This window comes from Notamacropus eugenii, chromosome 1 (assembly GCF_028372415.1).
Source record: "Notamacropus eugenii isolate mMacEug1 chromosome 1, mMacEug1.pri_v2, whole genome shotgun sequence".
NCBI classification, from domain to species: Eukaryota; Metazoa; Chordata; class Mammalia; order Diprotodontia; family Macropodidae; genus Notamacropus; species Notamacropus eugenii.
This window is the reverse complement of record NC_092872.1, coordinates 564,968,961-564,995,145: the sequence shown is the minus strand read 5'-3', so window position 1 is coordinate 564,995,145 and position 26,185 is coordinate 564,968,961. Positions and strand designations below refer to the sequence as shown.

The 26,185-nt window shown below is 38.8% G+C and overlaps 1 long non-coding RNA gene across 1 annotated transcript; it reads right to left on the bottom strand.

Annotated features, from left to right (window-relative positions):
- On the bottom strand, positions 1-20,877 carry LOC140520419 (uncharacterized). Its single transcript, XR_011972493.1, has 3 exons — positions 20,763-20,877; positions 4,020-4,155; positions 1-380 (listed from the first exon to the last, which is right to left on the bottom strand). It is a non-coding gene; the product is annotated as an uncharacterized lncRNA (long non-coding RNA).
- Positions 20,878-26,185: the final 5,308 nt, after the last annotated feature.

The following is a 26,185-nucleotide window of genomic DNA, read 5'->3' as shown; positions in this document are numbered from 1 at the left end:
GGAACTTCAGGAGTGATTCTGGTTTTTATCTTCCTCCTCATACTCCCTCTAATACCATTGTGTGCATTTCTATGTCTTCAAATAACATAGCCATCTGTAATTTAACTTATTTGTCCAGATGGGAGACAACATAATACATAGGCTTTGGAGAGAACTCATGGAAAGGTGTTATTCAATTATCTGAATAGATTTGGTAGTGGAGGACTATTGAGGATCCTACTGAATTCAATTCAATAAAACATTTATTAAGCAGTGTTGCATCATGAGAGGGAAAACATTAGATTTGGAAATCAGTAGTCCTGGGTTCAAATTCTGGCTTTACTCAATATAACATGTCATCTTGGACGTGTCTCAACATCTTTGTGCCTCAGTTTTCTCATCTGTAAGATAGAAGAGAGAAAGGTGATGTTTAACTAGATGATATTTAAGGTCCCTTTAAGTTCTAAATTCTATCATTCTATGATCCTGTAAGTACCTAACATGTATAGTGTGTTGTTCTAAGACAATGAAAGAGATACCTCAGTATCTCAGTAAATGAGATATGATCCCTTCTCTAAAGGTGCTCACAATTTAATAGGAGAGATATAAATAGGTGAGTACACAAATAATTAGAATATAAAACAGAACAGGATATGTGCATAAAAGATGCAAATAAAGTGCTTTGTATGAACTGATGAAGAAAACCATTTGTGACTGAGAAGTTGTGGATCAGAGAAGACTTCCTTGAGGTAATATTTTAGCTGGAAATTATAGGATAATTAGGAATTCAGTATCTGAGATGAGAAAAATCACAGACTGTTAGATCTGAAAGAAAGCTAGGAAACCATCTTGCACAAGATCATGCAGTTAGCTAGTAGGTGACACAATTAAGATCAATTCCAACTCTGTATCTCCTAGTGTAGTGGGATGCCATGCATGGTAGGGATGACCTTGGTTCCTACATGGCCCATCCTCTGTGTAGCCATATAGTGTGCGTAGGTGCTTTGCTTTTGCCTGCTTGCTATGCTGCATAGTAATAAATGTCATTTTTGTACTAGCTTCTAGAATACCAATTTTCTGTAAATCTTTGAACCTGGGCTTTTGCTCTAACCAGAGCCATGAGGCCAAAAAGAAGCAGAGGGCCAATCAATACAATGGAGTACGGGCTTGGGAATTCAATTAGCATTATTGATATGATTTACAATCACAATTTAAGAATTCTGTGTTGAAAAAATGTTTCATTATAAAAGTTCACATACCCCTAGTTTGGATTATTTCTGGATACAGTTAATCTTGCATCCTGATCTCCCCTCTCATCTCTTCCCATTTCTTCTCCTCTCCATTCACTAGGGGGTAGGAGATATGGAAAGAATTATATTGACTACCAAGATATTATTCGATTTTATTATATGCTTTACCTGGCATAGATCCCAGATGTATGAAGTCCTTAGGAAAAAATTACTGGACTCCAGAGCAGTTTCATCCATGGCTTCAGTGAATTTTTATTGATTCTACCATATGATGTACTCTTGTTATTGGCATATTTTGTAGGAAGTCGATTCATGGGATTTTCAATTAGGTGAGATTTTTAGAAACTAATGGGGCATTTATTACTGCCACCTGTTCCTTGGACAGGAACTGGAGTGGATTTTTCCTTGGAGATGGAGAGGTGGAAAGATGGAAAGGGACCTTAGAAGTTAACAAGTTACTCTAATTCTGAAAAAAAAGGCATTTTTTCCAAATCAATCAATAAGCATTTGTTATTTGCTTACTATATGCCAGACACAGTGTTAAGCCCTGAAGATACAAATATGAACAGAAAGAATGAGTTCCTCCCCTCAAAGAACTTATATTTTAATGGGGAAAGAAATATACAAAGGAAGCTGAAGGAGGAGCAAAGTTATTTAGGAGAGGGGAGGGCTTGGTGGAGAAAGTAAAAATTAGCCTGGAGAGGAATGAGATGTGAGTGATCGGGGTGCTCTCTTTAAAAGAAGGTTCTAGGAGGATCATCCAATCAGAAGGAGAGACTAAAGAGGAGGGGGAGTATTTCCAGTGAGTGAATTCATGGGCTGGAGATGAGCTTTCAGAATGAAGAGCTGGGGTATCAGAAATGAGGAAAAAAAGCTCTTTCCTTTCTTCTGCCACCGGAATAGGATGCCAGGGGGCAATCAGTTCAGCATGAGTGAGACAGTATGGAAAAAGGAGGAGATACTTCATGCAGAGAGAAAGTGGATTAGGGTTCAGTGAGACTCCCAATGAATAGAGGGATATAAAATGTGTAACCTCATAGCTAAAGTTAAACATAGGATCAAGATTTGGAAGAGATAGTAGAGATCATTTAGTACAGAGATTCTTAACCTTTTTTGTTTCAAGGACCCCTTTGACAGTTTGCTGAAGCTTATGGACTACCCTCTCAGAAATGTTTTTTAACTGCATAAAATAAAATATGTAGGATTACAAAGAAATTATTTTCAGTAATATTGAAATAGTTATTATTTTTTAAAAATTCACAACCCCCTTGAAATCTATTCATAGTTAAGAACTCCTATGTATTCCAATCCCTTTGTGTTACAAAGGAGGAAACTCAAATACAGAAAGCTGAACTAACTTGATGGAGGTTGCATAAGTAGTAAGTAGTTAAGTAGGTCTTCTTACTATAGACTCAAAGATCTTTCTGGTTAGTTGCTATCCTTCATTTTCGAAGAGGACAAAAATGGCATCACCATGATAAAATGAAGTTTCACTGTGTCTGATCAGAGCTTGGAATTCTCTACCACAGGTTGGGCACACAAATAGTCCGTGTGAATATTTGGGGTGATTACTCCAAATTTGCACATCCTATGTTTCCTTCGTGCTGTCTCAATTCTACTTTGCTCGTAGAGCACAGCACCCTTTCTGATGTGGGCATGCCATGCTGAGCAGTCCTGTGCCAGTGTCTCCCAGGTTGCACAGTCAAATCCAAAGTTCTTGAGAGAGATCTTGAGAGTGTCCTTGTATCACTTCTTCTGACCACCATGTGATCGCCTGCCCCATGTAAGTTCTCCATAAAAGAATCTTTTTGTCAAGCGTACATTTTGCATTCGAACAATGTGACCAACCCATCAGAGTTGTGCTCTCTGAAGCATAGTTTGAATGCTTGGCAGTTCAGCTGGAGCACGGGCTTCAGTGTCTGGCACCTTATCCTGTCAGCTGATCTTCAGAATCTTCCTGAGATAGTTCAAATGGAAGCAATTCAGTTTCCTGGCATGACTCTGGTAGAACTGTTCATATTTCACAGGCATACAACAGTGAGGGCAGCACAACGGCTCTGTAGATCTTCAGTTTGGTAGTCAGGCTAATACCTCTTCTCTCCCAAACTTTTCTTCAGAGCCTTCCAAACACTGAGCTAGCTCTGGCAATGCATGTGTCAACCTCCTTGTCAATGTGTACATCCCTGGAAAGGACACTACCAAGGCAAGTGAACTTATCCACAGCACTCAGAACATCTCCATTTGTTGTAACCAATGGTTCCATGTATGGATGGTGTGGTGGTGGCTGATGGAGCACCTGTGCTTTCTTGGTGTTAATTTTTAGACCAAAATTAGCACAAGCAGCAGAGCATTGATCTATACTTTGTTGCATCTCAGCTTCAGAGGCTGCATTAAGTGCACAATCATCTGCAAATAGAAAATCATGCACCAACACTTCTTCCACTTTGGTCTTGGCTTGTAGCCTTTTCAAATTAAAGAACTTACCATCAGTATGGTGGTTGACCTTGATGCCATGTTCATCCTCATTGAAAGCATTTGTTAACATGGCTGAAAACATCATGTTAAAAAACATGGAGGCAAGCACACAGCCCTGTTTTATTCCATTGGTGACTGGGAAGGCATGAGAGCATTGTCCACTATCCAGAACCCAGACAAACATGCCATCACGAAATTGATGTACAATACTGATGAACTTCTCCGGGCAACCAAATTTTGACATAATTTTCCATAAGCCCGCAGAACTAACAATGTCAAAGATCTTGGTCAGATCTACAAATGATGTGTACATACCTCTGTTCTGCTCCTGGCATTTCTCCTGGAGTTGTCGGGCAGCAAACACCATATTCCTCTGCCCTTTCTGAAGTCATGCTGACTCTCAGGTATATGACCATTTTCCAGGTGAAGGATCAGCCTATTAAGGAGGACTCTAGAAAGAATTTTGCCATCAATGACTAAGAGAGAGACTCCCCTGTGATTTCGCAGGACACTCTATTCCCTTTACCTTTATAGAGATGGACAATGGAGGCATCCTTGGACTCCTGGGGGATATTGCCATATGACCTCTTGCCATATAACATGGAAAAATTTTAGTCAGCTTTTGTATGAGCAGTGTTCCCCCTCCCTTGTAAATCTCAGCTGGAATAGTACCAGCACTAGATGCTTGGCCACATGAAAGGAGCCTAAGCACCCTCAAAACTTTTTCTTCAGTTGGAAGTTCAGCTAAGGAGTTCAGCTCTTTGTACTCTCCTACTGGAAGGCCTCTCCTTGATGATCCCCTAGGTCTCTAATGCAAATAGGAGTTCTAGGTAAACACAAGTAGGGGTTCCAGGTTTAATGCAAATAGGGGTTCTGGGTAAAAAGCAATGCAGCTGTCCCTAGGCAGAAAATTCTTTTTAATAGAATCTTTTTAAAGAAAATTTGTTTATCCTATTCTGAACTTAAGAAATAAAACAAGCGCTGCTACAACAAGTAGTTCCTCCCACTGGAAGGGAATATTTTTAAAACATGTTTATGATTATATACATATATATACATATATGTGTGTGTATACATGTATATATATTTGTGTCTATTGGTAGCCATCTCTAGAGTGGGGTGGACAGGAGGGAAGAAAAATTAAAAAATATATATATATAACTTTATTATATGTTTAAAAGGAATAGCAACTCGTACATAATAAATTTTCAATTTCATGTGCAATTATCTTTTATTGCACTATGGTATAGAAATGCTAGTTTTATTCCATACATTAAAAATAAAATAAATAAAAATGTCAAAAAAAGGTGTTTATGGGCATGGTGATAAAGTTATAAATTTCTCAGGTAATTTTTTTTTAATGTCCCACAGTTATGGAACTATTCTTGACTCCTCACTCTCTCTCACCCTTCACTCATTTGTCAATTTCACCTCCATAGTTACTCTCTTATCTATTACACTTTCTCCACTCCCCTCATTATTTTTTCCTGCCCTGGATGATTGTAATCGCCTCTTGATTGATCTCCCTGTCTCAAGTCTCTCTCCTCTTCACTCTGCCCCTTGACACAGCTGACCATAAAGTGACTACTTCACTCTTCAGCTAAGAGAGTAGGTGTGTAGTAGATAGACCACCAGCCCCAGAGTCTGGAAAAGCTGAGGTCAAATTCAGCCTCAGATACTTACAACACAACAAACCTCTGTTTACCTCAATTTACCCATCTGTAAAATGGGTGTACTAATAGTATCTATCTCCTGGGGTTGCTGTCAGAATCAAATGAGATAATTATTATAAGGCATTTAGCACTGTGCCTGGCATATAGTAAGCATTATATAAATGTTAGCTGTTTATTATTATCACATAACTAGGAGCAGCAGCAGCAGCAGCAAACTCCAGGGCTCCTTACTCTAAAATAAAATGCAGTCTTCTCTCTTTGGCATTTAAAGCTCTTTATGATATGCTTCTGGCTACCTTTTCAGATTCACTGCACATTATGCCTCTTCCTTCACTCTACAATCTAGCTAAACTATCCTGCAAATGACATCCCCTCTCTGATCTATGTACCTTGCACAGCATCTCCTCCCCTCTTCTTCTCTCCCTGCAGGACGCATTCCCATCTCACTTTTCCTCTTATCTCTAGTTTCCTTCAAAGCTCAGCTGGGATTATTACCTCCATGACTGGGTTCCCCCTCGGTTGCTAGTCTCCAGCCCAACATTACAACTGCCTTGTATTCACTCTGTACATATATTGAATTTACTTATACATGTTGGCTATTTACTTAAATGTTGTGTTGGTTACTTGAGGGCAAAAACTGTTTTGTTTATGTATGTGTATATTTTAATCCCTAGAACCTAGCATAGGATCTAACACAGTAAGTACTTAATAAAGAAATGCTTGTTGATTGATTGATGCAGTTTTTTCTTTTAAAAAACAGGTTCCTTTCAGTATTTCATTCCATACATCCCACCCCACCCCACCACATACAAGCAAAATGTCTATTTATACTTAGAGCTCTATCTTTAATTCTAAATGATTGATGAAAGGATTATATTTTGGAAAGAACACTGGACTTGGTATCATAAGTACTGTATTTGAATTTTGCTTCTATTATAATCTGTGCAACTCTGGGCAAGTCATTTTAGTCAGTCAGTCAAAGAGCATTTTTAAAGCACCTACTATGTGCCAGGTACTTTGCTGAACACTAAGAATATAGAGAAAGGCAAAAACAGTCTTGACATCAAGGAGCTCATATTCTAGTATGATTGGCATGGATTTAGTATGTAAATAACCAGGTACAGACAAGATATCTGCAGAGTAGATGGAAGATAATCTGGGGGACTTAGAAAAGGCTTCCTGAGGGGTTACTAGGTAGTACAGTGAATAGAACACTGGTCCTAGAGTTAGGAGGACCTGAGTTTGAATCCAGCCTCTCACACTTACAAGCTATGTGACCCTGGACAAGTTATTTGACCCCAGCTGAGAAGGAAGGAAGGAAGGAAGGAAGGAAGGAAGGAAGGAAGGAAGGAAGGAAGGAAGGAAGGAAGGAAGGAAGGAGAGAGGAAGATAAAGAAAAGACTTCCTGGGGAAGATAGAACTTGAGCTATGTCTTGGGGGTAGCCAAGGAAACCAGGAGACAGAGAAGGATCTCAATTTCCTTACCCATAAAATGAGTGGCTTGGGCTATATAATTTTTTTCTTTCTTTTTTAAATGAGATAGAACATTTATTTATTTATTTTTACATATGAAATCATGCAAAATACACACCACACACACTTCATCATGCCCCTTCACACACCTTGTGGTCCAGTCAAATTATCCTTCTTGCTATTTCTAATATGTGACATTTCATTTCCTGTCTCCAAGCTTTCTTTTTGAAAATTTTTAAAAATTCAATTTAATTTTATTTTTAGTTTCAAATTTTATCCCCACATCCATCCCATCTCTCACTCACTGAGAAGGCAAAAATTACAGTTACAATTATGTATGTGAAATTGTGCAAAATATATATCCTTGACTTTTTACTTTCTGTCCCCCATGCCTGGAATTCATTCCTTCTTTACCTACTGCATCTTAGAATCCACAGTTTCCTGCAAGGCCAAATTCAAACACCATTTTTTATGTAAAGCCTTTTTGATTTCTCTAGCAGTGGGCACCCCATTCTTTTCCCAATTATGTTGCATCTATATTGCTTATGACTATATCTGTACATGTTGTCTCCCTGGATAAATTCTAAGTTTCTTGTGGGTATGGACTGTTTCATTTCTGGTGTTCCAAGTACCTAGCATTGTGCCTGGCACAAAGTCAAGTCTAAATAAATATTTGTTGATTGATTGATGGCTTGTCCTCTCTGAACTCAAAAGACTTTCCTACATGTTGACACCTATGTTAGCTTATAGATGGCATAACTTCATGTACCCACAATCACCCTAATAACATGATGAGATACCTACCCAGGACTTCAGGGAAGGGGTCATGGTAATTCTCTCTGTAACCCTTATCACAAAGCTGGCACAGAAGTTTCTGGTTATTGGTGTAGGTGAATGTCCTACACTGAAGGAGGGGGTGGACTCTTTGGGAGTCCCCTTTGGGAATTCATCAAACTCCAAGTCTTCTTTGGGCATCAAGTTGCTTTGGGGGCTCCTGGCTTCTAGCTTGGAGAGAGAAAATGATAAAGAACAATCTCACTTCAGTTGCTGAGAGGAGCTAGCAGTCACATATCTTTGTGCCAGCTTACTACCCAGTAGACTTCAGAGAGTTTCCCCTTGGTTAAGACCTAGAACTAACTAACTAACTAACTCACTAACTAACTTACTAACTGACTGACTGACTAACTAACTAATTAACTATCTCTCTCTCTCTCTCTCTCTCTCTCTCTCTCTCTCTCTCTCTCTCTCTCTCTCTCTCTCTCGTTAGCAGCCACATATCCTTGTGTCCAGCTTACTACCCAGTAGACTTCAGAGAGTTTCCCCTTCGTTAAGACCTAGAATTAACTAATTAACTAACTCTCTCTCTCTCTCTCTCTTTCTCTCTCTCTCTCAGTGAGTTACCTCCCTCCCGATGTGCATTCCTTTATTCTGTATTATCTGATACATGTATATATATATATATATACACATATATATATACACACACATATACATATATATTCTCCTATGTATATTCTATCTGATTTATACTTTGCTATGATTTGAACAAATGGGTTTCCTTGCTATTCTTGGTTTGTTGTAGAATTGGTATTTGGTGGGAAAAGGGTTAAGCCTTGGATATAGATTTTGGCATCCCCTTTGCCCTAAGAAATAACAAAGCAATCAGAAATTAAGTAGAACATAATCATATCCCCTAGACTAATAATATTTAAGGGAGCAGATAGATACACTTCTAGCCCAGGAACCCCTCTGAGGGGAGTAGAATGACCTCTAGCCCAACTTCTTGCTTCTCCATTTGGCAGGAATAAAAGTCTCACTTGGAGAAGGGTTGGGGAAGAAGAGACTAGAGTTGTCTGTTCTCTTTCCCTTTGAGCCACACGAAGACATCATCTTTGACACACATGGAGCCACACTACACATATGGGGCCCACTATCACTACATTTCAAAATACGAAGGGGTATTGGACCATTTATTATCTAGAGAGATTTTCCTTCCCAATAAGCAGCAAAGGGAAAGAGCATGTCTCCCATAAGACATGCCTTTTGTTATCTCCAACATACCACCCCTTTAGAATGATATAATTAGGGCACATAGGTGGTTATATAAGTCTAGTCATATACCTCAGGGTTACATTTACTCACTGTCTTTCATTCTCTTCTCCTTTGTCTTTTTGGGAAGTCCAGTTAGTGAATGACATAATCAGACATTCATAGCCCATAACACAAAACAAAATTGAAAGAAAAGTTTGGTTCTAGTAGTTATACATTAACCACAGCAGAGTTGTCTGTCACCTAGACCTGACATTTTTTTCTTGGTAAGGCAATAGCCTGACTTCTACTTTGTTTGGCTGTTATTGCCCTTGGTTGTCATGGTTATGAAAGATATGGTTCTCTGGAAAGGGACAAAGTTTCCTTCACAAAGAAGGGTGAAGGGTGCCAAGAGAGTCTTATGATGATGGGCCTCATGATGGTTCTGGGTATTAAAGAAAAATGAAATAACAATGTAGAGGAAGTGTACACCTTCTTTACCTCTGCCTCTTAGAATCCCAACTTTCCTTCAAAGCTCCGCTCAAGCACACCTCCTACAGGAGATATTTGCTGTTTCCCCTCAGGTGCTAATGGCTTTTCCATCAATTACTTCCATTTATTTTGTATATAATTTGCATACACTCATTTTGTGTGTACTTTTATGTATGCCCATTGTCTCCTTCTGTAGAATGTAAGCACCTTGAGGGCAGGTACTGTCGGTTTATGTTTTTGTATCTCTGGCCCATAGCATTGGGTATTCCAATTTGTATTCCCAGATCATGGTTCCCTTTAGGTACTTAATAAAGGTTTGTTGATTTACCAAAAGCATCCTTGAGTAAAGATTAGAAGGCCTGGGTTTGAGACCTGGTTAGATCACTACTACTTGTAAGAAATTAGTCAAGTAATTTCACCCCTTTAACCCTCATTTTCTCCACCTCCAAAGTGGTGAGGTTGGATTTTATGATCTCCAAGGTTTATTGTAGTTCTAAAATTCTATGATGCTTTTTTGAAGACATTATGGTGGATGCTGAAATTTTTGTAGGAATACCAGTTAGTCATTATAGCTGCAGTATATGCCAAAAGGCACAATTTACCTTGCTACTTAGAGGATTCAAAATTTGAAGGGTCTCTGTATACTCATGTAAATAGCTCCTTTTGCCTTACGTACCTTACAGTCTTTCATGAAGTTTTATTCGGCCTTGTAGACACCAGCAAAAGGACGAACATTCCTACACACATTTATTTAGAGACTTTCAGAAGGTCCTATGCAGATCTGACAGGTACAAATAAATACTAGAAGAATATGGAAGTGGCAAACCACCCCAATATCTTTGCCATGAAAACCCCTAAAGGGGAGATGGAGAGTCAGACAACAACAACAGGTAAATATTAGAGATTTGTAGAAATAGAGGATCAAAGATGGAGGGAGGTCATGTGTTATAGGGCAAAGAGCCAAGAAAAAATGTGCTGTGTTTGTAGTCAGAGGTCCTAGGTTTGGATGCTGTCTCTTTTACTATATGTGCTACCTGTGTGATCTACAGCAAGTTACTTACCTTCTCTGAGCCTCAGTTTCTTCATCTGTAAATGAAGAGGATGAATTAGATGACCTATGTGACATCTTTTTTGTGTATCATGGATCCCTTTGGCAGTCTGGTGAAACTTACATTCCACTTCTCAGAAAAGTTATTTGACATTTAAAATGTCAAAGATTTGGATGGAAACTAATTATAGTAAAATATAGTTATCAAAATATATATATATATTAATAACAAGTTCAACAACTTCAGATTAAAAACTTCTGTTCTAAAGTCTTTTACAAATCTAAATTTGTAATCTGATAAACCTGTGATTCCAGCACTGTCTTGGCCAAGAATGAATTTCTTGGTTATTATATAACTTTTCCTCTATGGCGTTCAGTTTTTTCCTCTGTAAAATGAGGGGGTTGGGCTAGGTGATCCTTAGGGTTCCTTCTAGCTTTGATGGACTCTGGCTATATAATTCTAAGGTATGTTTTTAGGTTTATTTAGAATTTTAGCTGTTTATGGCCTCTATTTCTTTTTAGCCCAGCTTTACTCTCTTTGGGCCTGGAATTTCAGACCTTGGACTAATATCAATATATAGCATTTACTATGTGCCAGATACTGTGCTAAGTGCTTTACAAATCTTATCTCATTTGATCCTCACAACTACCTAATTTTTATAATGACATTAAAAGATTTCTTCGCATTCCCTTATCCTGATTGAGTTGCAATATGCCAATATCTGGAACTAAAGTGGCTTCTACAGTGTCAGCAGTGTTTAGCAAACGTTGAAGGATTCACTGAGACAGCTGTAGCCTCTGGGACCTTCTTGGTTTTGGCAATGTGGCACAGTCATTAAGTCACTGCACGCTCATGTGTCCCTAGTGTTTTAGGGCATACTAGGGTCTTAAGGCACAAGTTTTCTCCTGGTGATTCCTTACTTCTGCTGACAGCTGACATTGTGGTCCAATTCTGAGCAAGTGTTTGATTCTAAATAGGGCTGCCTCTATGTTCAACTAGGTAAGGTCTCCACCTGCAGAAGATCATGTGGAGAGTAGGAGAAAGAAGGAGAAGAGAGAGGGATTAAGTATTTATATAGCTCCTACTATGTTCCAGACATTGTACTAAGTGCTTTACAAATATTATCTTTTGATTTTCACAATAACCCCAAGAGGTAGAGGCTATTATTATCTCTATTTTGCAGTTGACGAAACCAAGGCAAACAAAGGTAAGCAACTTGCCCAGGGTCCCATAGCTAGTAAGTGTTTTTGGCTAGACTTGAACTCAGATCTTTCTAACATCAGCTTCAGTGCTACATCTACTGTGCCACCCATCTGCCACATATGTACAATATACACGGAACTTGTGGTCCACTGGATCTTGGCCTACATAGATTAGCTTCAGTTTTGAGAGCTTCTCAAAATTCATCATTAAAAAAATCATTGACAGACATAATGGTGTAGTGAAAGGAGTGTTGGACTTGGAGTTAAGAAAACCTGGGCTAGAATTCCATCTTTCCCCTTTATCACCCAGGCCCCTCTCTAACCTACTCCCTTACCAAATGGGTAAGTTACCTTATTTCTCAGTGACTAATTTACTGATATGTAAAATGAGGATATTGGAGTCAATGGTCCAACTAAGGTCTTTTTCAACTCTATATTTATGATCCTGTGATTCTAGGGTCTCTATTGTGTTGTGTGTGTGTGTGTGTGTGTTTGCTCTTAATAGAGTTTCCTCTGGAAATGCAAAGGATATAGTTAAAATTTAACTTGTGTAGGTCTCCATATCTTCAGATAGAAGAGACCCTAGCTTTGATGGAAGCACTCAATGTAACACTAAAAAAATGGGCTCTATCTCTTCTCTGAGGCCAAAATGTATCCCTGTGAAAAGACACCTTATTTCTTTGCTTTACTGTGTGCTCAGTTTGGAGGCCCTGACCTTGACAGTTTTGAAAGTCAGGGGACTGAGTCTCTGGGATTTTGGGAGGTTAGAACCCATGTTGGGTTTTGCAGGTAGCTCAGCATCAATGGCCAGAGGGATGAGAACCTTAGGGACTCAGCAGTAGCTCAAAAGGGAACTCATGAGGCAGTGATATAGCATTTGGACCTGAACTTGGGACCATGGCTATGTAGAAACTGTGCTAAGAATGAACCCAGACATGGAGGCAGTGTGTCACTGTGTAAGAAGGTAACATCTGTACTTTTTTCTTACTATATCTTTGAAGTACATATCCCTTTGTAAAAGCTAATTAATGTCCAGTATTCAAGTGGAACAGAGGAGCTAGTACCTGATGACTCTTACCCTTGGGAAAACAACCAGTGAGGGCTTTAGCTGATGACAATAAGAAGATGCATTCTGACATTCATGGCAGTACTAGAACTCTGGGGGTGGGGAGCGTGCAAATGTAGTAGTATGACTCTGGGATCTAAGTAAGTTCAGAGCATACTCAGTACATATATATCCATTTGTCATAGAGCATTTTTTTCCTACTCTAGGTTATTTCCTTCCATTGATCTGCCTCATATAAATTCACTCAACTCTGCCAGCATTACCTCTGTGATGACAAAATTCCATGTCTCTTTAATGATAAATCAGTTTGTAACACAGTGAAGAATGCCCTAAGAAATTTTGGGGGTATTTTCCCTTGTCCTTTTCCCACTCCTGTCTCTTCTGTAAACTCTTCCACCTCTAAGTTGAGAGAAAAATTGTGAAGCTGTCCCATCTCATATATAAGCCCCAAAAGCTGTCCCATCTCATATATAAACCTTTTTTCTTCCCCCAAGGTCTAAGGTCCTGTCCTCTGTCCCAATCTTCTCATGTGTCAAGCAACTCTTGGTGAAGGATTAATTGACTTTAAGAGGCTCTCTGATTTCATAAGGGTTCAGAGTTCTTGGTGTGGGAATAAAGTCCTCCACCAACCCTGCTGTCAGATTTAGACTAATTTAGTAAATCCTAGAGCATTGCCCAAGGCCACAGGCTTTAAGTAATACACCCAATGTCACATGTCTATTAAGTGTCCTGGAGGGATTTTAAGCTCAGGTCTTCTTAAATCCAAGCATATTTCTCTATCCATTATACCTGTTGGTGTACACACACACACACACACACACACACACACACACACACACACACACACACATATGTATATTTATGAAATACCATCCCAAATACATTTATATTGCATTGCAGTATATTGCACTTTTCCCAATCTGTACCAACTTGCCTATTACAATGTAATAAAATACAAGCAGAAAAATATAATCAATCATCTCATATATAGGCTGCTAATAGTAGGCACCAGAAATAAAGACATTTAGAAACAAAATTTAGATGATATATCTCTTAGTCTCAAGAAGCTTATGGTCTATACACCAGCACATCTTTCTCGAGAATTGAAATGGCCTAGTCAAAAGACAGAGGAAAAAATTTATAGGAGGTGTTACCAACAATGATTTGCACACAGGGGACTTATTAATGAAATGTTTGATTGGAAAAAATAGGCATGTTGGTCATGCAGCAAAAATGAGGCAGTATCAATAATCTAAGAGTTGCCCAAATGTATAGGAAAGATTTTAACATATTAAGTGGTTTTGTTGTGAAGGATTTAGGGAAAAACACAGATAAGCTTTTGATTCTCACATTCCATTCCTGTGTTCTCTCTTTTCTTCCCTAACTTTGCTTCTTCCTCCTAGTTCTCTTCTTAATAGTTTATTTCTTCTCTCCTTTTGTGGATCATTATTTGACTCTCTACTCTTAGTGTAAATGTCCCAGAGGGCCCTGTTCTGGGGCCTCTCTTATTTTTGCTCTCTACATGCTTCCTCTTGAAAATATCTTTTCTGATGAGGTTCTTTCTATATCCTTTCTATACAAATGACTGCTGAATTAATATATACTAGGAGCCCTAATCTTGCTTCTGAGCCCTGGTCACTAATTATTAACTGTCTGTGGGACATCTTCTTATGAATGTCCCATCAGCAACTTAAACTCAACATATCTAAAACGGAGTTCATTATCTTATTTCCTAAATCTGCCATTTCTCCAAACTACCCTGAAATGAGGAAAGTTAGAAATACCTAGAGGACATTTAATTGGTTAAATTAAATTGAATCGAATAGAATCTTGTAAGAGGAGGTGTGAAAGGGTTATGATGCCTAAAGTTTGGAAAGAACTACAATGATGGGAGAAGAACATTTGATGTTTAAGGGGAAAAAAAGAAGGTAGAATTGAAGATGTAAGGACCATATGAGTCTTGATAGGAATAGCTTTACATTTTAAAAAGGGCTTTTGAAGTTAGACAAACCTTGAAAACCTAAAGGATTGAAACCATAGTGATGAAATGAAAAGTATCAGGGAAGCGCCTCCCAATCTTTCTTAATTCTAGTGACTTCTCATTGTTAATTATACCCTATTTATCTTGTATATAGTTTATACATAATTATTTGCAAGTGTTCTTCCCCATTAGATTGTGAGTTCCTCTAGGGCAGGGACTATTTTTTGCCTTTTCTTTTTTTGTATCCTTCATACTTAGCACAGTGCCTAGCACAGAGTAGTCGTTTAAAATGCTTATTGGCAGACTGGTTAATATTCATAGACAGAAGATTTCATTCTGTCATATTATTCCAAGAGGACACCTACTTAATCTTCTTATAAGAGTAGTCCAGGTTTCCCTGAATGATAGCTGGAAAGAATTAGAAAGCAGTATAACCATTTCTGCTACTCTCTCCTGGACTGCATTAATTTATTTTTAAAAATTAATTAATCATATGCTATGTCCAAACTGTGATAAGCATTGGACAAGATAGGGAGATAATTAAGACATTCTTCTTCTTCCAAAGATGACAGCCTAGTTGTGGTAGGGTAGGAAAAGGATTAAATACACACAGTGTGCATTGTGACTGATTAATTCAACATGGATTTATTAATTCCTTTTTATGATCAGAAACTTTTCTAAGCATTAGGGGAGATACAAAAGATTAGAGACAACATTGTGTCTGTCACCATAGTATAGTAGAGGAGATAAGACAAACATAGGTAACATAATATACAATATTTCATAAGTACATTAGTTGGATATAGCTCAAAGGGCTAAGTGAGATGTGAAAGGGAAAATTATTACTGTTAGGAGTAGTCAGAGGTTACTTCATGTAGGAGGTGGCATTTGAAATATGCTTTAAAGATTAGGTGGGAACTCAGCAGGTTAAAGAAGAACAATAGGAGATGGTATAGACAGACAGAATAGTGACAAAGTTCGGGACATGTCTAGGGAAGATAGGATCATTCAGTTTGCCTGGAGCATTGAACCAGTAGGAGAGAGTAATATGAGTTAAGGCTGGAAAATGATTCATGGTGCTAGATTTTTGAGGACTTTGGATGTTAGGCAAAGGAGTTTGAAATTGCTTACTATTAAGTATGCAAATATTATTAGCCTATGTAAAAAAGAACCACTGGAAATTTCTAAACAGAGGAGTTTCATGACTATGTTGATGGACAAGGAAGATGCATCTGAAAGTACGTGAAGGATAAAAATATAAAATATAAAAAAAATACTATATGTGTGGTAGGGCTGAGTTTCTTCTTGGTCCTGCAATTCTAAGATCGGGCTATTTTATATCAAGGTGCCCATTCAGTCTATATAGTCTTGTTTTGTAAGTAAACTATCTTGTTTTTCTTTTATACTGATTTCTCCCATTAAACATCAATAGTTTTATGTACTCCTGAGATATTCTGAATTTCACCTTGAAACTGAATTTGGATCAGTAGAGGATATATTGCTAAGGTGAATGAATACCCAACAACATTCTATTTTCTTTGTCACTGCCTAAGGGTTTTCATAGCTCATTGAGTGTGGAGGCAGAAGGTTTGTGGTTTTTTTATTTTTAATGAAGCAGTACCTAAAAAATATCCTATTGGATGCACAATAATTGAACATGACTATAAAATCTTAATCTGAGGCCTAGAATCTGCATTTAATTCCCAGTATTTACTAGCAGTGTGACCTTGGATAGATCCTTTAAGCTTTCTAGGTTCAGTTCTTTCATCTGTTAATGAATCAAAGATTCAGAAGGAAAGATTTTGTTTCATAAGTAGCCCAAAGATTCTTCCAATTTATAATACACAAGCTGCCTTATACATGTTGTTATTACCATATGCAATTCCTATAGGATATAAGCAAAGTGTCATTTCTTCACATAAAGGGCTAGTCAAAAAAAAAATAACCCTAACAAACAGAAAAGATGCTATCAGGAAAACAAACAAGCAAAACAACGAATGAATGCATTTTTCTAGACATGACCTAATCTATAAGGAGCACAGAACCCCACTAAGATAGAAGTCAACCATAGACCTAGTTTTGAGTACCAGTTGTGATACTTACTAGCAAACAATTTAGTACTTATAAGTCTCAGTCATCTCCATATAATGAGAATGCCTGAATGATGTAAAAATATTGTTATGAGTGAAAACTGAGACAATGCAAATGGAAATTCTTTATAATCTGTAAATTTTAAATTTTCAAATATATGTGTTTTAATCCCAATAACTACTATGGCTTTGTATACTCTCTTTAAGAGCTGTCATGACTGAAAACTTTGTTAAGCTGTGGCAATCTAGTGCTGAATTTCTGACAACAAAAGAAGGTTCATCATGAAGCTCCTATGCCAAGGCTTTCTAGCTTCTAGTATCTTTCAGGCTTTTTTTCTCCATTGATAGTTGAAAACCCATCTCCTTGTCTGCATGAAAACGTTATAATATTAATTATTATTTGTTGGAACCTGTAATTTAATTGGCAAAAAGAATTCCAAGTGAGGTGGACCACTGTTCTGTTATTTATGGTCTAAGATAGTTGCATAAGGGCTTAACACTGATATCTTAGGAGTAGTGGTATGGGGGGCAGGGCTGAAGATCTGAGTCCCTCCTAGTAGTGGTTTTGCCACTAACTCACTCAGGGATTGCCCTTTCTTGACCTCATTATGTATGGGGTTTTCAGGGATGACTAGCACGTCTGATCTGGGGCTTGCCTAGCCCTTTTCAGGTGTCTACCTTCATCTAACTCTCACCTGTGTCTCTAAGAAGTTGCCGCATGTGCCATCATAGTAAAACCATCTTGGCAGATGGGATAAACCAGGTTGAGAGTAAGCAAGTTCATGTAAACAAAAGTTCTTTGGTGTCCTTAATGCTTTTGAATAGTGTAAAAAGTTGATTTTAAACCCAACAAGTTTGAGATATTATTCTGATATTATTTGGTTATAATATTTGCTCTACCCAAGAAAAAATAGTTAATTCCATTACCTCTGGAGGCAATGTGATATAAGGAATATATATGATCATAGATTCAGACCAGGAAGGGAATTTAGTGACCATTTAGTACGATCTCCTTTCACATATGAAGACCTGATATCCAGAAGGGTCAAATTATTTGCCCAAGGCTAGTAAATAATAGAATTGGAAATCAGATTCATATCCTCTGATTTCTTCTGACTCCAAAGCAAGAGCTCGAGTCACCATTCTGGCTAGCACTCATCCTTTTGGGAGTCTTGAGACCTGGTTGTGTTCTAATATCAGCTCTGCCTCTAGCTGGGTGACTTCAAGCAGTTTGCTTTATGTCCTTTGTAGCTAATGGGCTCCTGAAGTGTAAAATGAGGAGCCTGACCTACCTAGTTGGTCTCTCAGATTCCTTTGGGCACTAAAATTCTAAGAGTCCAAGTCCTTTGTCCTGGTTCTGCAAAATAGGACAGAGTCTTTATACCTCGCTACAGTCATCAACATTGTTACTGACTTTATTGGAAGTAGTTCCCAGATAGCACATGGTCAGAATAAACAATAACCTTTTCAGAATGGCAGAATATTAATTTAGAAACTTAAAAGAAATAGTTGAAGGATAGATAAAATGAGGCCTTTTTTCTAATTCACTTATATTTAAGAAGCATGAAGTACCTATTATATGCAAGGTACTCAACATATGAAGACAATTTTTAAAAAAAATTTGTCCTTAAGTACTTTACTTTCTATTGAGAAGTAACAGGGTTACATGTGCACTGTTAAACACAATAGGAGGGAGGGAATAAAAGGGACAAGGTAGAGACAGAAATATGCTAGGAAAATTGGAGGAAGGAGAAAGTACCAAAAGCTTTGATCTTCACAAAAGATGAGACATCTAAACTGAACCATGAAGGCAAATAGAGATGGAAAGGTAGAGATTAGCAGACATGGAAGACTGTCTACACAAATACAGATGTAGGAGATGGTTCATCTAGCTTGGGGAACAGCACCTTTGCTGGGACATACACTGTGTGAATGTGAATGATGAGAAATAAGGTTGAAAAAGCAGGTTGGAACTAGCTTTTGGAGGACCATTATTGTGAGACTAAGGAAATTTTATATTATGTTCGACACAAGAGAGGGAGTCATTGAATAGTTTTTAGTAGAGGGAGGATTCCAGACCTGTGTAGTAGAAATATATTTTTTATTTTAAATTATTTTAATTGATTTAGGATCATATGATTTATTTTATTTTTTCTTTGAATTTGAAAAATCTAAACTTGACAAAACATCAAATAAAATGAGTTTCCATATACATGGTAGAACAGAAAAGAGGATTCTATATGAAACTTTAAGTCTCTTGTGTACAGCTTGCTTTAAAAAAAAAAGTATGTAAAAAATTCGCCATGTAACTTTCAAAGCTATTCTGCTTGTCTGTGATTCCTTTTGGCCTCAGGAATAATGCTTAGGAACCTGAGTCAAAGTTAGACTAGCAAGGGGAGGGGCAAAGAAGGAAGCCCAATTGAGAGGATAATCCCGAGAGCAGAAGTGATGAGTGTCTGACCAAAGGTGTTGGGCATATGAGTGGAAGGAATAGGGTAGAGGCAGGACAAGTGAAGTTAGAATTGACAGGGCCTACAACTAGTTGCAAGTGAAAAGTGGCAAGTCAAGTATAAGTACAAAGTTGTGAATGCAGGTGACAGAAACAAAATGGTCAAGTAGAGTCATAGACTTTAGGGGAAGATACCAGTTTTGTAGATGTTGAGTTTGAGGTGCCAACAGAACACCTAGATAGAGATATCCAACAGGAAGGTGAGAATAATTAGAGTTCAGTAAAAAGATGAGTGTTGGACATGTTGACTTGGAAAGATTTTTAATAGATTATAATGGAACCTGTGGCAATAATTGAAATCACCATGGGAAAGAGCAGAGAGAGAAGATGAGATAACTCAGGACAGAGCTTCAGAGGATTTCCCTACTTACAGGGTAGGAAAGGGATGGTAATTCAAAATCAGAGAATCATAAAATTTAAAAGTTGAAAGGACATTAACGGTCATCTATATCAGGATGGATCTACAAAATGATATTATCACAGCTATAAAAGGAATCCTTCCCACCCAACAAACTTCTGTTTAAAGACATCAAAGAAGGGGGTGCCCATATGTCTCAAAGTGGTCCATTCTAGTCCATTTAGTCAAAGACAGGGAGACAAAGCACTTAGGTCGGAGAAGCAAAAGAAAACAGTGTTATGAGAGCTAAGAGAGGAGAAAGCATCTGGAAAGAGGAGTGATCAGTAATTTCCAAAACTACAAAAAAAGGTCACGGTAGGTGAGAATTGAGAGAAGGCCACCAAATTACCAGTCAAATCATTGGAAAACTTTGAGGGGACAGTTTCAGTACTCAGTGGTCTGGTCAGAATGCAGATGGCAAAGGGCTGAAAAGACCCAGACTTTTAACATTTTCCATTAGATGTTCAATCTCCTTTCAATCCTTATTTTGCCATGAAGGTGACATCTAATCAGGATTCGTCCTGCTCCTCCAGTCAATTCCTAAATTTTTTTGCTTCTATCTTCATAATATCTCTTTCATGTATCCCTATCTCTCCACTAATAAAAAAAATCACTCTAATTCAAGCCCTTGTCATCTTGCCAGGACTATGGTAATGATCTTCTGTTTGGTGTCTCTACTTCATCTCTGTCTGGTGCAATCTATTTTCCACACATCCACCAGTGATTATCCTAAAGTATAAGTCTGACCATACCATTTCTCTACTCGATAAATTCCAGTGTTTGCTTATCATTTCTGAGACAGAATATAAATTCATCTCTCTGTTCTTTAAAGGTTTTCACAGCTTCACCTCTTTCTACCTTTTGAATCTTCTTATGCATGGCTCCTCTTCCTACACACTAGGATCAAATCTATTGGTCTATATTCTTTTTCTCCCATGTGACACTCCCAGTCCCATCTCCATACCTTTGTATTTGCTGATGACTTTGCACAGTTCTGCCTTACTCAAATCCAACTTACACATAAGTCAAGATATCACTCTCCAGATGTCCTTTAAGAAGAAAGGAGGAACACCTACTCGAAATGTACTCCTTTCTCACCTTTGCCCTTTGGAATCCCTGGTTTCCTTCACAGTTCAATTGGAGTGCCACCTTTTGTGATGCTTTCCTGATCCCCACAGCTTCTCACGACTTCCTTCCAAACTGCTTTATTTTCATTTTGCATGTATTCTTTATGTCTCCCTTGACACGTTGTCTCCTTGGATACAATGTCACTTCCTTGAGGGTAGGGGCTGTTTCACTTTTGCCTTTGAATCTCCAGAGCCTAGTATGTGTGCTTGGCACACAGAAGGCATGTAATATACATATTGTTTAAATGATATAGGACTATTAGGACTAAGAGACAGTGTTACACAGTGGACCTAATTGCTAGCTTGACAGGCATATGTCAGATGAATGCCTCAGGGGAAATTGCTTATCCTCCTGAGGCTTTGGGTAGCTCTCTTAAGCCTATGAGTTACAGAGAAAGTGCTGACCTGCATTGATTGGTAGAGATGAAATCTTAGGTCTGGTCCTTATCCAAGAACTAGCCTATTACCCAAGTTCAGAGGCTTGTCATTAAAGTCACCTTGGCTACTAGGTGAAGAATGAAGGCTGCCCAATAAGGCACTGCAGCTGTGATTGGCACTAATGAAGGGAAATCACAAGTCCTTTAAGCAAACTTGAAGTTCAGATACTGTACACAACTATTATATGAAGAAATATGGTCTAGATCATTCTCTTTCAGTCTGGGAGTTCGAAGTTTAATGTTTTATTTCTTACAGTAGTCTGTAATAATGGCCAGCATTGCAAAAAATTCCTTGATAAATAACTCTCCTTAACTCTCACTTCTGGTATTATGTAACCACTGTGGCCAGGTTTGCACCCTACATAAATATACCCCGAGACCATTGGCTAGCACCAGGTGAGCAATTAAAATCTGTGAGTAATGCTGAAACACTCTGGGAAGGATGGGGCAGCGACTTCCTGTGCTCTCCTGGAGGGTAACGAAATAATTATTCACTAGACATAAAGCCAACAGGAAAATGTGAGCAATATTTCCTTCCTAGAACTGCAGAGAACAGGGAGGAAATATTAGGCAGCTGGGAGTGCATAATTATATTCAAGAGGTTAGGAGAAGACTTCCTGAATGTGGATTTCCTGCAGCTTTCCTTTTTACTGCTGCTAGAAAAGGGGATGCAAACTTAGAACCAGTAAGCATTTCCTAATACCTAGTATAAAGAGGTAGTCAAGATTTTAGGGCACCTAGGTAGCACAGAATGCCAGGCCTGGAATCAGGAAGACCTGAGTTCAAATCTAGCCTCAGACACTAACTTCATGGCTCTGGGAAAGTCTCTTAACCCTGTTTATCTCAGTTTTCTCATCTGTAAAATGAGCTGGAGGAGGAGTTAGCAAACCACTCCAGTATCTATGTCAAGAAAATCCCAAATGGGGTTACAAAGAGTTGAACAACTGAAACCGTTGAACCACAACAATCAAGATCTCCTTCATTGCCTCTCTCCCACCACCAACTACTTAGTTTGGGCATTTCCCATGTATGTGCTGTTCCTTTATGGTTGCATATTTGCTCTGTGTGTGTGTGTTTTCCGAGACATTAAACATGTACCCTGGCCTTTTTTGTTGGCCCTTTGAATGGCATTTATGATAACATGTGTCTGGCCTTTTGCTATGTAAACAGAGGATCCTGGTTGGTCCCTTGGTTTTCCTGAATAAGGTACAGTAGCAAAGATGATTGTCCATTAGGCAGGAAGAGCTGTGGTCTATGCAGACTTTAAAAGGAAAGAATTTAGGCTGTTGTTCTCTCTTCCCCTGTGTCAAGGATGTTATGATTCTTCTAGCTCTTCCTCAGACTTCCAGCTAGGTACGAGGGGATCTTGCTACCCTTTCCACCTTGGAAGCTATGGTGACTGCTTGCACATTGCAAAAAAATGTATCTGTTGCCCCCATAAGTCTACGAGTGCATAGTAAGTCCATAGATGCCTTTGTTGCTTTGTGTTTCTTTTCTTGACCACAAGTTGTATTCAGGAGGTTGAGAGAAGACATCCATCCACTCCCTAACACTAGCTCCAAATCACACTACTTCCATTCTGACAATTATCCCTACCTCCACTACACAGAAAACTTCCCTCTGCCCTAGAATCACCACCTTGGGCTTGGCCGAAGACTAGGCTTGTGCCTTACTTTTGGGCCACCAACTCTAAATCAATCTTTCTGAGTGGAGAGCCCTAACTTCCCCCTTTCTAGGTCCCTTTTATGTGTTGTCTTTTCCTATTTGAAGGCAAGCTACTTGAAAGCAGGGACTATCTCACTTATATTCCCAGCACTTAGCACATATTTTCCCAGTACTTAGCACATATATTCCCAGCAGTTAGTGCTTGGCACATAGGAAGTACTTCACTGATGCTCTTTTTCTGTCGCTCTTTTTTTCATCCTTCTGAAATGATTGTTCCTAAGGCTTTATGGCAACTTTATGAGTTTGAGAGCTGGGATGCTTTTGGGTCCCAGTTCTGGTTGCTCAGCAGGAGATGATATCTATCTACAACAGCTCCTTGAAGGAGAATATGGCCAGTTCTAGCAGGATACAGTGGATGAAAGGCTTAAGAAAACTGAAGCCAAGTTTGCCAGACTGAGGACAAGCTAGCTTGCCAGAAGATAAGAGACCCTGAATGAGTTGTTTCTCAGATAGTTCAGTTCCAAGGTGAAAGTGGAATGCCTATTCATCAGTCCTACAACATGTTTCTTGTTTTACTAGCTACAAGAGGCCTTTCTCGAGCCCCTGGTAATTAGTGTTCTTCACTTCAATCCCTGAAATTATTTTGCATTTACTTCTTACATATGATTTTGTACTTAAGACTTATACACGTCATTTCCTCTAAGGATCACAGGATGATAAGATCATAAGCCAAGAGCTGGAAGAGACTTCAAAGACCCTCTACCCCAAACTCCCTCATTTTACAGATAAGGAAGCTGAGCCCAAGCAGGTTATGCAACCTGCCCAAAGACATTTGTAAGCATCAGAAGCAGGATTGTCATCAAGTCATTTGATTCTAGAGAGAAAGGTTTGCTTCCTTTCTGTTTTTGTATCCCTAGTATCTGTCTAATAGTACTTTGCACATAGTAGGTGCTCAACAGAGCATCATAGTTTAGCACTGGAAAAGACCTGAAAGGTAATTTGGTCCAACCCTCTCATTCTATAGTTGAGGAAACTGAGACCCAGAGAGCAAAAGCAACTTGCCTTGGGTGACACAAAATAGGCAGCAGAGTCAGGATTTTCATTCAGATCTTCTAACGCCAAATCCTACGTTCTGTCCACCATAGCATGCTGCCTGCCAAAATGTTTGCCCAATAGAGTGAATTAATTTGAATTACATGACTGTATCCTTTTTAAGAAAATGCGAAACATCAAGTAAAGCATTGAATAACATAAAGGAAGCACAGGATTATAGTTACTTATTTACTTAGTTTTGAAAATGTGTTTGTATGAATTTATTTCTTTACTGATGTGTCTTTGGTGAGGTAACACTTCTGTTTTGCTGATTCACCGATGACTTACCTAGCTTATGGAGGGTCAAGATTGAAATCTCAATGCCTAATTGCAATATCAGTTCCTGTTCCTATTTTTATTGTCTCCATCCACTCAATTATGTTTTTGAAAATGTGTAATTATTTCACTAAACCTCTTCCTTCCCTCACCCCTCTTCTCTGCCACTAACAACGGTCTCATAAACCTATAAACTCTTCCTGAGTCAGGTCCTACAGGTGGCATCTAGCAATTAAATTACTTCAGTGTTTTTTCCACCACCAGCCTGAACACAACTGCCTTCCATTTGGGAGGATATGAAAATGAGTCAGCCCCACAGGCAGCAGTCATAGCTTATCAGGGAGATTAGGGTGGTAAGGCATACACTTTTCCATCATTTTTGGAAATGTCTCACCATCAATAGTCCTAGTCATGCCAAAATTATATCTTTATCTAAGGAGGAGACACATTGGCCCGACTCTGACTCCCTGAGTCAAGGTGGAAGCAAAAAATTCCAGACCAGGTGACCTAGATAATTAGAAATAGTGTCCTCAGATTCATCTAGGCATGGAAGGAAAATCTTGGTAGTAGAAAAGAGGTGAAACTGGAGGAGTGCTTAGGGATCACCTGCCCAATCATTCTCTTATTGTACAAAGGGAGAAACTGAGGCCCCAAGAGACTATATATGTCTAATGACATCCAAGGAGTAGGAAGCAGAGCTGGTATGTAGACCCAGATCCTTTGACCCTAAAGCCAGTACTTCTGCTACTCTACCACACTAATTCTGGGTCAAAGGATATCAGATATAAATTTCAAATCTTACACAGAGTTTTATCTAACATCTTGATAGATCCAAGACAATTTGTTACATAAGATGGTTGGTTGGTTGGTTGTTGTCCTTCATTCATGAAGAGGACCAAAATGATATCACTATGCTAGAGTCAAGTTTCAGTGGGTCCAACTATGACTGATTAAACCATTATGAGGTTGGAATGTTCTACCATAGGTTGGGCACAGATGAACATTTGGTGTGGATTCTCTAAATTTGTGCATCCCATGTTTCCTTTGAGCTATTTCAATTCTGTTTTGCTCACAGAGCGCAGTACCTTCTCTGACATGGGCACTCATTGCTTCAGTGGTCCTGCACCAGGGTTTCCCATGTCATACAATCAATTCCAAAGTTCTTAAGAGAGACCTTGAGAGTGTCTTTGTATTGCTTCTTCTGACCACCATGTGAACACTTGCCCTATGAGAGCTGTCTATAAAATAGTCTTTTTGGCAAGCATATGTTTTCATTTGAACTATGTGACTAGCCCATCAGGGTTGTGCTTTCAGAAGCAGTTTGAATGCTGGGCAGTTTAGTTTGATTGAAGACCTCAGTGGCTGGTACCTTATCCTGCCAGGTGATCCTCAGAATCTTCCTAAGACAGTCCAGATGGAAGCAATTCAGTTTCCTGGCATGGTGCTGGTAGACTGTCCATGTTTCACAGGCATACAACAATGAGGTCAGCACAACAGTTCTGTAGACCTTCAGTTTGGTAGTCAGTCTAATACCTCTTCTCTCCCAAACTTTACTTTGGAGCCTCCCAAACACTGAGCCAGCTCAGACAATGCATGCACAAGCCTCATTATCAATGTGTACATCCCTGGAAAGTATACTACAAAGGTAATTGAACTTATCGACAGCATTCGAAACTTCTCCATTTGCTGCAACCAGTGGTTCCACATGTGGATGTTGTGGTGGTGACTAATGGAGTGCTTGTGTTTTCTTGGTGTTAATTGTTAGGCCAAAATGAGCACAAGCAGCAGAGAATTGATCTATCCTGTGTTGCATCTCAGCTTCAGAGGCTGCACTGAATGTGCAATCATCTGCAAACAGAAAATCATGCACCAACACTCCCTCCACTTTGGTCTTGGCTTGCAGCCCTGTCAAGTTGAAGTTATT